A 12,073-nucleotide genomic window follows, 5' to 3' on the forward strand; every position below is an offset into this window, starting at 1 on the left:
TCAGTGTGGTTTTGATTTGTATTTCCCTGATGAGGAGGGATGCTGAGCATCGTTTCATGTGTCTGTTGGCCATCTGGATGTCCTCTTTGGAGAAGTGTCTGTTCATATCTTCTGCCCATTTCTTCACTGGGTTGTTTGTTTTTTGGGTGTGAAGTTTGGTGAGTTCCTTATAGATTCTGGATATTAACCCTTTATCTGATATGTCATTTGCAACTATCTTTTCCCATTCCGTTGGTTGCCTATTAGTTTTGTGGGTTGTTTCCTTTGTTGTGCAGAAGCTTTTAATCTTGATGAGGTCCCAACAGTTTATTTTTGCTCTTGATTCCCTTGCTTTTGGGGATGTGTCAAGTAAGAAGTTGTTGCGGTGGAGGTCAAGGAGGTTGTTTCCTGCTTTCTCCTCTAGGGTGTTGATAGTTTCCTGTCTCATGTTCAGGTCCTTTATCCATCACTCTTTCTAATCTAAATCACTGTAATCCCCTGCATTGTTTCTGAATAGCCTCCTGACTTTTACTCCTTGTAATCTGTTCTCCACTCAGCAGCCAAAGTGGACTTTCCTGAAATGTAAATCAGATCAAACTTTCTTTTGATTAGTTCTAGGGTGAAATCCTACAAAGCCCAGCATGTGCTGACCCATGCCTTTCTGGGCTTCGCTTCGTTTCTTGGCTCCCCTCCAACCTCCAGAGGCTTCTGTTCTCTTCCAGGAACATGCAGAGCTCTTTCTGGCTTGAAAGCCTCTGCAATAGCTGTTCCTGTGTCTGGGACACTGCCCTCGTGGTTTTCCCCTGGATAGTTCCATTTCATTCTTCATGTCTCCATGAACACCCGCCATGGCCACTCTGTCAGAAAAAGCCCATATATTGGCCTTTATATGTCACATAACCCCTGTAAAATTTTTTCCCACGGCATTTATCGTCATCTGTAATTATCTTGTATTTATTTATTTAAATCTATTATTTTGTTTTAGTTTTTGTTATACTTTGTTGAAGTTGCATTTATCTTTTGTGTTTCACTGAAAACTACAAATGTTCATAGATTTGTAAATATGAAAATAATATAAAAGTACAAGAAGTGAAACATTCAAGCCCTCTTTGCTGCCCAGCAATAGCCCACATTAACAGTTTTGCATCCTAATTTCAAGATACACATAAAAACATTCACACACACACACACACACACAGACACACAGTTTTTTATTTAACCAAAGTGTAATTATACTGCACATATTATTTCTGATTTAAATTTTTTTTTTTACTGGCTAGCTTATCTAGACATGTAGACCTATGTAATTTTTCTGACCTCTTAATCATATTGTTTGGCTATATCATAATTTATTTAAACCATTCCCTTACTGATGGATACTGAGCCAATTCTTCCTTTTTTGTTTTTATCAACAATGCTGCATTGACTATCCATGTGCTCCTATATCTATCTGTGCATGTGCCAAAAAACTGTCTAGAGGAGAAAGAATAACAGAATTTCTGGTTCGAGGAGAATAGAAATTTTAAATCTCAATAGATATTGTCAAATTGCCTTTCATGTAATTATCTTGCCTTTAAAAAGAAAATGGATTAAGCTTAAATTATCTATATCCCTTCCCAAAATATAAGATATGTGTGAATAAAGCCCTTATTTTGACAGAATAGCTTCTGACACACGGGAACATTTCTCAAAATGATAGATATTTTTATTAGTAACAATAATAGCACACTTGTGCATTTGATGTGAAATCATAGAGGGTAGCATCTTGTGGCCATGGGATTTCCTTTGGGCTAGCAGGGTCAAATGTCAGGCTTTTTCTTTCCATGGGACTGGACATACCAGTGATGGGCGGACAGGGGGAGAATGCTGGCCCGTAAGATAGAGGAAAGTGGGCTAGAAGAAGTCTGGTGGGCACAGCCAAGGTCAAGGGGGTCAGTGGCAGTCATGGTGAGTACTTCCAGGGTCTGCAGTCTGAATTGTGCTCAAACACTGCTTCATCCCTGACTCTCCGCCGGAGAGATGTGCAAAGGACACTGTAGGACTGGGAAGCCTAAGTACTACCATCTGGGGCTTTCAGTTACCAGGTGCTTTTGACTTTGGCTAGCAGAAGGTGCAAGATCTGCTTCAGGCCACACCAGACCCTGAGGCTCCATCACCAGGTCAGCCAGGAAGCTTGTCAAGACAGCTAGAAGTGTCCCAAAATAGCACATTCACAGAATACAGAACCTTTGAGCTCTAACCCTGCTTCAAGCAGGTCTGAGAAAGTAGTTAGTAAAAGCAGGGAAGAACTGCTTAACCCAAGGCAAAGGCTGGCAACCCCAGGATCTGGAGGGAGGCAGCAGGGAGGTGTCCTGTTAGCAAGAGGACATTCGGGTTCAATGCTGGCCCTCCAGGGCTGGACACATCCTCCCCCCAACCCCAGCCCGGTTTCACTGAGATATAATTGACATATAACACTGTAAGGTGTTATGTATGTCAGTGTGACATAGAATGTAAATATGTAATGATTTGGTATATGTATATATTGTACAATGATCGCCATAGCACATCCGGTTAACATCCATCATCTCACATACAAGTTCTTTTTTAATTTATGATGAGAACTTCTAAGATGTACTCTCAGCAACTTTCAAATATGCAGTAGAGTATGATGATGCAATCATCAAGTTGTACATTACATCCCAGAACTTCTTTCTCTTATAACTGGAAGTTTGTACCCTTTGACCACATTCACCCATTTTGCCCACCCACCATCCCCCATCTCTGACAACCACCAATCTGTTCTCTACATTTATGACTTTATTTTATTTTGTTTTGTTTCATATAAATTTCACATATAGGTGAGATTGCACTGTATTTTTCTTTCTCTGTCTGACTTATTTCCATTAGCATAATGGTTTCAAGGTTAATCCATGGGCTTGGGGATATTGCATTGTACATCCTTTGAATTATTGGTGGGAATCATGATATGAGTAAAATGAAGATTTTACTGAAGATTCTTTTTGCCAGGTTGATTGGTGTCTATATTCAGTGTATTATTCCATAATTTCATGTCCCAGCTGTCCCAGCTTGTGTGCGTGTGTGTGTGTGTGTGTGTGTATGTGTGTGTGTGTGTGTGTGTGTGTGTGTGTGTGTAAGGGAGAGAGACATGGAGGACACACGTTCCTATGACAGCAGATGAATGGATTTGAAGAGAATTTCAGTCAATCAGGATATCCTAATTTACCTGTGCAATGAATCAGAGGTGATGTTGGGGATAATTCAAGAACAAAGACCAAGACTACTGAAATGTGTCTCTCCAAGTCCTGCCCCTCAGAAGAGTCACTGGTGAACTTGCATTGGGAAACAATAGGTGTCTCTGATGGGGCAGCATGGATCTGGGTGGATCTGGACCCACCGCGGTCTGAAAGGATGTCAGGATCATCTTCTTATAATTTTATGGTGGAAATTGCTCCTGAAGGTGTCTCACCCTAAAGCCAGGACAAAGAGGCATATCATCAGACGTAACAGTACTGGATGGGGCTCACCCTCATCTTTCCATGCTGGGCCAATGTCCTAACACATGGCTTATAATTAACATGAACGATAATGCCCCCTGAGCTCCCTTCACCCTTACTCGTCCCTTTGAAACAGTTATCCTCTTCCCTACTCAAAGTAGTTGCGTTGTACATACTTCTGATTAGCGAGTGAGCATTTGTGTGAGATAGCTGTAAAGAGAAATTGAGTCTGAATCTTAAAAGGTCTTCAATGCCTTCTTGAGAGTCATTGTAGGTTCTAGAGAAAAGGGACAATTGATCCTAGTGCACCTGAGGAAGCTTGATGTGTCAAGGACCCAATGGGGATTTGGAGATGGAAAGCCTAGCTAGGATGCTGTCAGGACACCCTGGAGAAAAGATGAAAAGGGCCTCAATTGGAGCAATGGAATAAGAAAAAAACATGGGAAATGTTAAGAAACAGAAGAGGCAGAACTTGGAGATATGGGATGAGTAAAGCAGACCCAGCATTTACTTTCTGTTTTATTTCTTCCCAGTGAATTCCCAGTTTGGAATGTTCCTCTCCTTCACTTACTCCTGGGCTTCTCAAGGCGGGGAAGAGGCTGACTCCATCCATCCCAGGCCCCAGTGAGTATATCCTGCTTAGCCTGTGATTATTTGCCGGGGATTGGTTTGGAGGTGGGCCTGCACACAGTTCTAGCCAGAGTGATGTGCGGTAAGCTGTCCTGGGGCTTGGGGAAATGTCTCATTTACTTGTAAGAGGAAAGCACCATTACACATGCCCCACTTTCCATCTCTGAATGTTGACATGTGTGGATGTGATGTCTGAATTTGGGCATCACCATCTTGGCATCAGGCAAAGCATAGAGGATGGCAGAGCCAAGAGAAGTCGGAGATGTAGCGATGGAGCCCTGAAGATGAATCTTTTCCTTTATGTCATGTGTGATAGCACATTTCCTTACTGCATAAGCTCTTTGAAGTTGGGATTTTCTGTGGCTGGCGGCGAAGCCACGTTGGTGTAAGAGTGAAGAGAGGTTTAAAGTGAGGAGAAAGTCTCCCCCCGGAGGCTAGGAGAATGGTGATGCTTTTGTCTTGTGGTGGCCAGTGCTTAGACTGCCGATTCTGACAGATATGGGTGCGAATTGCTGTTCTCCCACTTTTACTCTGTGACTTTGGAGAAACTGCTCAACTCCTCTTAGCAGGCTTTCTCTTTCCAGAAGTGTAATAGTTATGCATGTCCTGACAGGGTTATTGTGAAGACTCAGTGACATGAGACATATGAAGTGCCTGTCGCCAGTAGACCCTCAGCAAATTTTGGTTTCCTACTTCCCCATCGGGCATGTGGTTCCAGAAGAGTAGTTTCTTTCTAAATCAAATCTACCAGCCTGTTGTCACAGACCATGGCCCTTATGCAAGGCTCACACAAAACAAGTGATCAAGAAGGTGTGAACTGAAATAAGCCAGCAATTAAGGAATATAGGAGGGGATGAAGTTCATGGTTTTATTGGGGAAGAGGAATGGTGGACTAGGCTAGGAGTAGCGCTGAGCACAGTTTGACAAATGGTTAGTTTAACAGGAAAAGGCTGCCTGGGTGGCTGCGTCAGTTAAGCCTCCAACTTTGGCTCAAGTCATGATCTCTCAGTTTGTGAGTTCAAGCCCTGCATCAGGCTCTGTGCTGACAGCAAGGGGCCTGGAGCCTGCTTCGAGTCCTGTGTCTCCCTCTTTCTGCCCCTCCCCAGCTCACTGTTGTCTCTCTCTATCTCTCAGAAATAAATAAACTTTAAAAAAATTAGGAGCACCTGGTTGGCTCGGTCGGTTAAGCATCCCACTTCAGCTCAAGTCATGATCACATGGTCCATGAGTTCAAGCCCCACGTCGGGCTCTGTGCTGGCAGCTCAGAGCCTGGAGCCTGCTTCAGAATCTGTGTTTCCCTCTCTCCCCCTCCCATGTTCATGCTTTGTCTCTCAAAAATGAATAAACATTAAAAAAATTTTTTTAATTAAAAAAATTTTAAAAACTCTGGATGGTGGAATATCAGATGATAAGTAATTGCCAGGCAGTTTTGAGTCAACCCCCTGTGTCTTTCTGTTGACAGCACATATTTGGTTTTCATGTTAATTTCAATTTTAAGTGGCATTGGGAGGCATACAAGAAGGAGCCACGAGAGCGCTGCTACCCCTCACGCTTTTTAGTTGATACAATAAGGTATTAAGAGCCTTGAGATTTGAGTTCTAATAACCTCTCATCTGTCAACTTAATGGGAAGTCAACCCATTTAATTGTTCAACATCACATACGAAAAAAAACTAACGTCCTTGTTCCATTGAATGGGCGGCTTCGGCATCTCCGGAACCGACCTCACTCACTCTAGTTATTGCAGAGGTGCAGGGGGAGCGGCACTGGAGAGCAGGGCCCCGCCCAAGTCTGGGCACCGGAAGAGAGGCTTTCCAGGTTTTGGGAAGCAGGGAGCTGGGAGGCCTTGAATCTCCGTGTGTGTGGTTAAAAGCCTTCGCGTTCAGGCTTTTCCTGGGCAGTCGTCATGCCTGGCAGGCCCACAGTAGATGCATTATACGTCCACTGCCCTTGCAGTAAATATAAATTGACCTCGTTTGCTCATTGCTTGGGTGTAGAATTTCTGGATGTAGAAGGACAGATTGAATACTTAAACAAATCAAATGACAATTTTGAATGCTGTGATCATATTTCCTGGTTACATGGGCTTGGGTGGATTTTCTGCCAAGTGAATAATTCTCATTTGAAAAACACAGATGTATGTTGGCAGGTCCTGTGCTATCCCAAACACACTGTGAGAAACTCAAATATAATTACTTAAGTTACCAGATGAAAGCACGAGCCCTGACCCAGTTCAGCTGCTGTAAATGCTGACAAGATCAGAGCGCTTGGCCTGGGCTTTGGATAGCAACCCTAGAGGCAGGTGAGAGGAGAGTTACAGGAATACAGGTATGCGGAGTTGGGCGTATGTGCCAGGGCTTCTTCGTGTCTCCTCTCTCTAAGAAAAAGAGACGTTGGGTAACTTCCACCGTGGGATGGGGCCTGGTGTCTTCACATAGCCATGGCAAGCATCCAGAGCAGCCCTTTCTTTGCAGAGAACGCAGAACCTCCTGCCTCCAATGTATTGAGTGCTTGCTAAGTAACCAGTCATGGCACTTTACATGGTTTATCTCATGTAATCCTGAAAAAACAAAAACAAAAACGAAAACAAAAAAACCCTGGAATGAGAGACTATGGTTGTCATTATGTTACAGATGAGGAAGCAAAGGTGAAGAGACATTAAGTACCTCGCCCCTTAAGTGGCAGAGCAGAGATTTGAACCCGAGCTCAGGCTTTTCTTAGATTCCGAAGCCAACACTTCTTTTTATTTTTATTTTTTTTTTAATATTTTTATTTATTTCTAGGAGAGAGAGAGACAGCGTGAGCAGGGGAGGGTCAGGGAGAGAGGGAGTCACAGACTGAAACAGGCTCCAGGCTCTGAGCTGGCAGTCAGCACAGAGCCCGACGCGGGGCTCGAACCCACTACTGTGAGATCATAACCTAAGCAAAAGTCTGATGCTCAACCGACTAAGCCACCCAGGCGCCCCCCAACACTTCTTTTTAAAAAACTTTTTAGTGTTTATTTATTTATTGAGAGAGACAGACAGACAGAGCAAGAGCAGGGGAGGGGCAGAGAGAGAGGGAGACACAGAATCCAAAGCAGACTGAGCTGTCAGCACAGAGCCTGACTCGGGGCTCAAACCCGTGAACCACGACATCATGGCCTGAGCCAAAGTCAGACAACTGACTGTGAGCCACCCAGGTGCCCCTCAAAGCCAGCATTCTTAAGCCCTAGACTAAGTTGCCCTCAGCCCACTGCCAGCGAGCGTGTTGTGTTGTAAAAGCGAGGCTGGCCAATAACCACGAGGCCTTTGGGAATTCCTCAGCGCTGGCAGACAGATATTTGGAATGGGGCCATGTGGCTTCCTGAATGAGACAGCTGTAGTCACAGGGTGAGCTTAATAAAAAGATTGCCTTTCGTCCCTCACATGGGGATAATGAAATAATATGGACAATGAGAACTCATCACCTGCATGGCAGAAGTCCCTGCAGAGTTAGCCAGGGGAAACCTCAGGTGTTTTGGCCTTGAACAAGGCACACGGAACAGTCTGAACCTGTGTCCAGTGCTGGCTAGCTCTCTGGACTGGCCTACGCATGCTCAGGGTGACCAGGGCTGTACGCATGTATTTTCCTTCCCAACACCATTATTCCTCGTGTCAGGCACAGAGTTGGGTTCTATTCCCACTTAGACCGTGTTGGAGAATTTTTGGTTCGCTCCTCCTGGCAAAAAATGGTTTCCTTTTGCTCATTATTGAAAAATATAAAGAGATCTTGCAGGGACCCTTCAATCATCCTAGATTGGGTCCTTTTGCCGTGTACACTTCAGAAAAGGAGATTCCATCATTTTCCCTGTCTTCCTGCCGTGGTCAACACTCTTATCTGAATCCCAGCCTGAGTGTGTCCTCCTGTGGTTTAAGCTCTTCTTGACCTTCTTGCATTATTGTTTGGCGAGTGGGGTGGCTGGAGGAGATGGAGGTGCCTTGTGGGTTTACCGGGTCCTGCCTTGAGCTCAGCTTTGTAGAAGTTGACAGCCGCCCTGCTTATTAAAGAGACTGTATTCCCTGGATGTCTATTTTTATATCCTCAGAGCACTGGGAAGCCTTTGTCGGAAGGGAGGTGATCTCTCTCAAGAGGCTGAGTAACTTGGAAAATAACAGGGGTTTTTCAGCCATTTCGGGTGCCTAGAAATTGCTCTCTTTTAGAAACAACCTTTTTGCTTTTGAAGCAGTTAATTGAATAGCGTTTACATTCATAACACTACAAGAACTCATCCAGCCCCATGTGCCGTTGTGACAGCTGGAAAGTATTTTGCAGTCATCTTCATGCATCAGGCCTGATGGAACCTCGGGTGGCCCCTTCCTCTCTCCCTATAAGCCTATAAAATACGTTTTCTTCTGCTGACACTGCAGCATGAACTCTCCATAGCAACTTATTCCCATACCACCTGTTAATAATGCCCAGAGTAATGTATTTAACTCTCTGCATACTGTGCCAAAATGTTTACATAATTCAGCTTATTTCAGACTTTAAAGAACAGACATAAATCCTAAACTAGCTGTGTCCCTTCCAAACGCCCAGGGACTTGGTTGCAACGTTTTTGTGGGTAGAATTGAGCCGATTTTTCCCAGCTATTTTTTAATAAAAAGTAAGGTACTCCTTTGGGGCTACTTTGCTAACTGTTGGGGGGTACTCAGAAATGAACTGCTTTACAGAACATTGTCAAATGTGAGAGTGCACCTCTTCAGCTAAATATCAGCTTTATTGGCAATGTCCTAACACAAGAACTAAAGCTTCTAAATGAAAAATTTGTTCATGTAAATATCTGATGTTAATTTTTATAATGTATCACCTGAATTAATAATAATACGAATTAACATTTCTTTTATATTTTACTGTTTATAATTTCCATTTCTATTTATTACTGTTCTTATGAACATTCTGTACTGTACTGATCAAAATCTACGTTTTACACCGACAGGCCTGAGACTCATACTAGGAAGCGGTCTGCCTAAGATCACACAGTTAGTAGGAGACAGAGCCGGGATTTGCACTCTGACCTATTGTTCTGAAGCCAAGAGTTGGCACTACATGAAAACTTTCTAAAATGGGTTTCCAGAAATATCTTGTGAGGTGATATTAAGAGGCATGTCTCTAAAAGACTGTCCTGTGGTTACAGCGCTTTTGGGAACTTGATACTATATTCTTCTCTTTGGAAATGCACAATGCACAAGTACATTTAAGGCTCTGATAAGTTCTGCAATAAGGAAACCTGCTTAGTTCTGTACAACCCAGCAGTTTCCGAACTTACATGAGCATGGGGCACTTTTTCCTAAGCATGTCTATTAACACCCAGAGGAAACGTGGTCTGTGGAGCACAGTCTGAGAGACACTGTGCTCTGTCAGCCTGCTTCCCAGTCAACACTGAATGCCCAAGGGGCCAGCACCCCTGTCCTCTTTGCTCAGTGTCCAAATGCCTCTGAAGTGCCTTTAAAAAAATACATGGGATGCCTGGGTGGCTCAGTCAGTTAAGCAGCTGACTCTTGATCTCAGCTCTGGTCTTGATCTCAGGGTTATGAGTTTAAGCACTGCATTAGACCCCATGTTGGGCATTGAGCCTGCTTTTAAAAATTTAAATAAATAAATAAGACATATATGAAGCTGTATTATCTCCCCTCAGCCATTCCTTATTCATTCACCCAGGGTCTCTCCCTCTTGGTAATATTTTAGTCCATATTTTGAAACAAATAACAAAATGAGGCCTGGAATAATCAAAGCTCAGCTGGTTTGTCCAGATCACCAGAGAGCCAAACATCATGTTTTCATCTGAATACCATTGGTCGGCCCAGCAGAACGGTGTGCCTGAGCAAACACGTTCATGAGACCCCGCATAATGACAGAGCCAAAGGAACCAGTTCTTCAGAAAGTGCTTGCAGTCCTGCACACATGGCCAAAATCTAAAATGGGTAAATAGCCCAATGGGTAAAGTATTAGTAATTCTCAAGATTGTAAATAAAAATGTTTTCTTGAAAGCCTGTTGTCTACTTAATACCTAGCACTTAAAATTAAAAACAAAACAAAACCAAAAAAAAGACAACCAACCAAATAAACACCTTGCTCACAATCAATCCAAATATTTGAAAACCCCTTAAGTTCCAATTGGGATGTTCAGTTTTCTTCCAAATCCCTGGCATTGTACAGCTGTAGCCAGGAATTCTCAATCATTGACTAATTCACTCCTTCCTGGTAATCTGCACCTCCTCCACTTCATATCATACTGGTCTGGTACTTGCCATTGTGTTGACAATCTTATTATTGTTAGATGGCTCTATACTGGGACCTTTAGCTATAAATGTTAATTATCTTTTTATCTGCAAATGAATAAAATGGAAACTAGGCAAAACCAGGAAGAAATCTCGTTTCTCCTGAAATAAATTGCTGAATTTCCATCCCTTTGGTCTTTTCACTGGTATCCATCTAAAGCTATAATGTGGTATTTTTGCCAAGAGACCCTAAAACAAGATTCAAAACTGAAAACTTTAGAACCATGGATTGGAAGATGCCTCACAGAAAAATCACCGGAAACTGTAGACCCCACATGACCAGAGCAATTTAAAGCCATCCAGGGGAGAAGTAACCTGGCAAAGTAAGATATCAAAGAATTTGGATCCAGAGTCACAGATGAAAAGGTCAAAAGCTTGCAGCTAAGGATAAAATAAGGAATTAAATAAAAAAGTTGCTCCTCTGCATTGGATTCTTTCCAGGTCAACAACTACCGAGTCGCTAGGACAAACTAGAGTCCAGAGCTCCTGATCGCCTGTGACAGGCCTCCCTTCCCCAGATGGAGTGGGCGCGCTGCCCTTGCCAACAGCGCTGACTCACCCTCCTCTGCGGGGCGCGGACACCAGCTCTCACGAGCAAAGGCAGAATCTGGCTGCATCCGGTTGTGTTCCTGGTCAGCTTGCATTCTCGACCTCAGAGCAAGGGGCTATGATCTAAACGTGGACATTCTCTTCAAGTTCCTCCAGAGGGTTTGTGAAAGCCCAAATGCTGCACAGCAGTGATGATTGTCTTAGACCAAGAACAAAATTACATGTTGTCTATCAGCTGGTCTAGGGAAAAGGATCCAAAGCCACATAACACGCCATTAGCATAACCACATGCTGTGGTAATCACCACGGTCAACTCAGCATCAGGGTTGCAGTGGTTGCAGAGTAATGATGAGGTTGCACTGTGCAGGCCATACTCGGGCTGATCATTCTCGTGATTAAGGGCCGTGTACAGCTTGCTTTCACTGGATAGACCTGCGTTTGCCCTCTCCTTGGAGAGCGGCATCTGTGAATACAATTTTACTCTTCCATGGGAGTCCGTCTTACTTTCTGAGGCACAACTTGCAGAAGTTCGCTGTCAAAGGCTCCCGGAGCCATCCGGGTCCCTGGGGGTCATCGAGGATGCATGTGCATGCCGTACACAAACGGGGTCAGGATGGTCACATCTGGCCATTGCAGCAATTTAGACAGCTGGGATCCAGAAACATCAGTTTCACTGCGCATGCTGTGCGGAGCGCCCCACAGAACCCTGGCCTCAGGGAGATGTGAAGGCAGGGCCCCATCCACAGCACTGGACTCTCCACACCCAGGCCACTCCTGGGTGGACCAGGTGACACTGTGTGTTATGATTTGGGAGAACCCAGAGCTGTGTCCTCAGAATCTCCCCATCTGTTGGCACTTTGCCTGAATTTCCAACCATTAGAGTCATTCCTTTGGGTGAAGGCAATGGTTCCCCGCCTTGTCTTTTTTCTTTAGTGCAAGGAACCCTTTTTAACATCAAAAAACATTATGGCTTGTGTAGCAACATGGATGGACCTTGAGGGGGTTATGCTGAGCGAAATAAGTCAGGCAGAGAAGGACAAATATCATATGTTTGCACGTATAGGAGGATTAGGAGGAACTTGACGGAGGAACAAGGGGGAGAAGAAGGGCGGAAATGGTG

The 12,073-nt window shown here is 44.0% G+C and overlaps 1 pseudogene; it reads right to left on the bottom strand.

The window, feature by feature from the left end:
- LOC120229871 overlaps positions 1–11,048 on the bottom strand; it is a 31,423-nt pseudogene extending 20,375 nt beyond the window's left edge.
- Positions 11,049–12,073: the final 1,025 nt, after the last annotated feature.

Source organism: Hyaena hyaena, unplaced genomic scaffold (genome assembly GCF_003009895.1).
Source record: "Hyaena hyaena isolate Hyena2069 unplaced genomic scaffold, ASM300989v1 scaffold_36, whole genome shotgun sequence".
Lineage (NCBI taxonomy): Eukaryota > Metazoa > Chordata > Mammalia > Carnivora > Hyaenidae > Hyaena > Hyaena hyaena.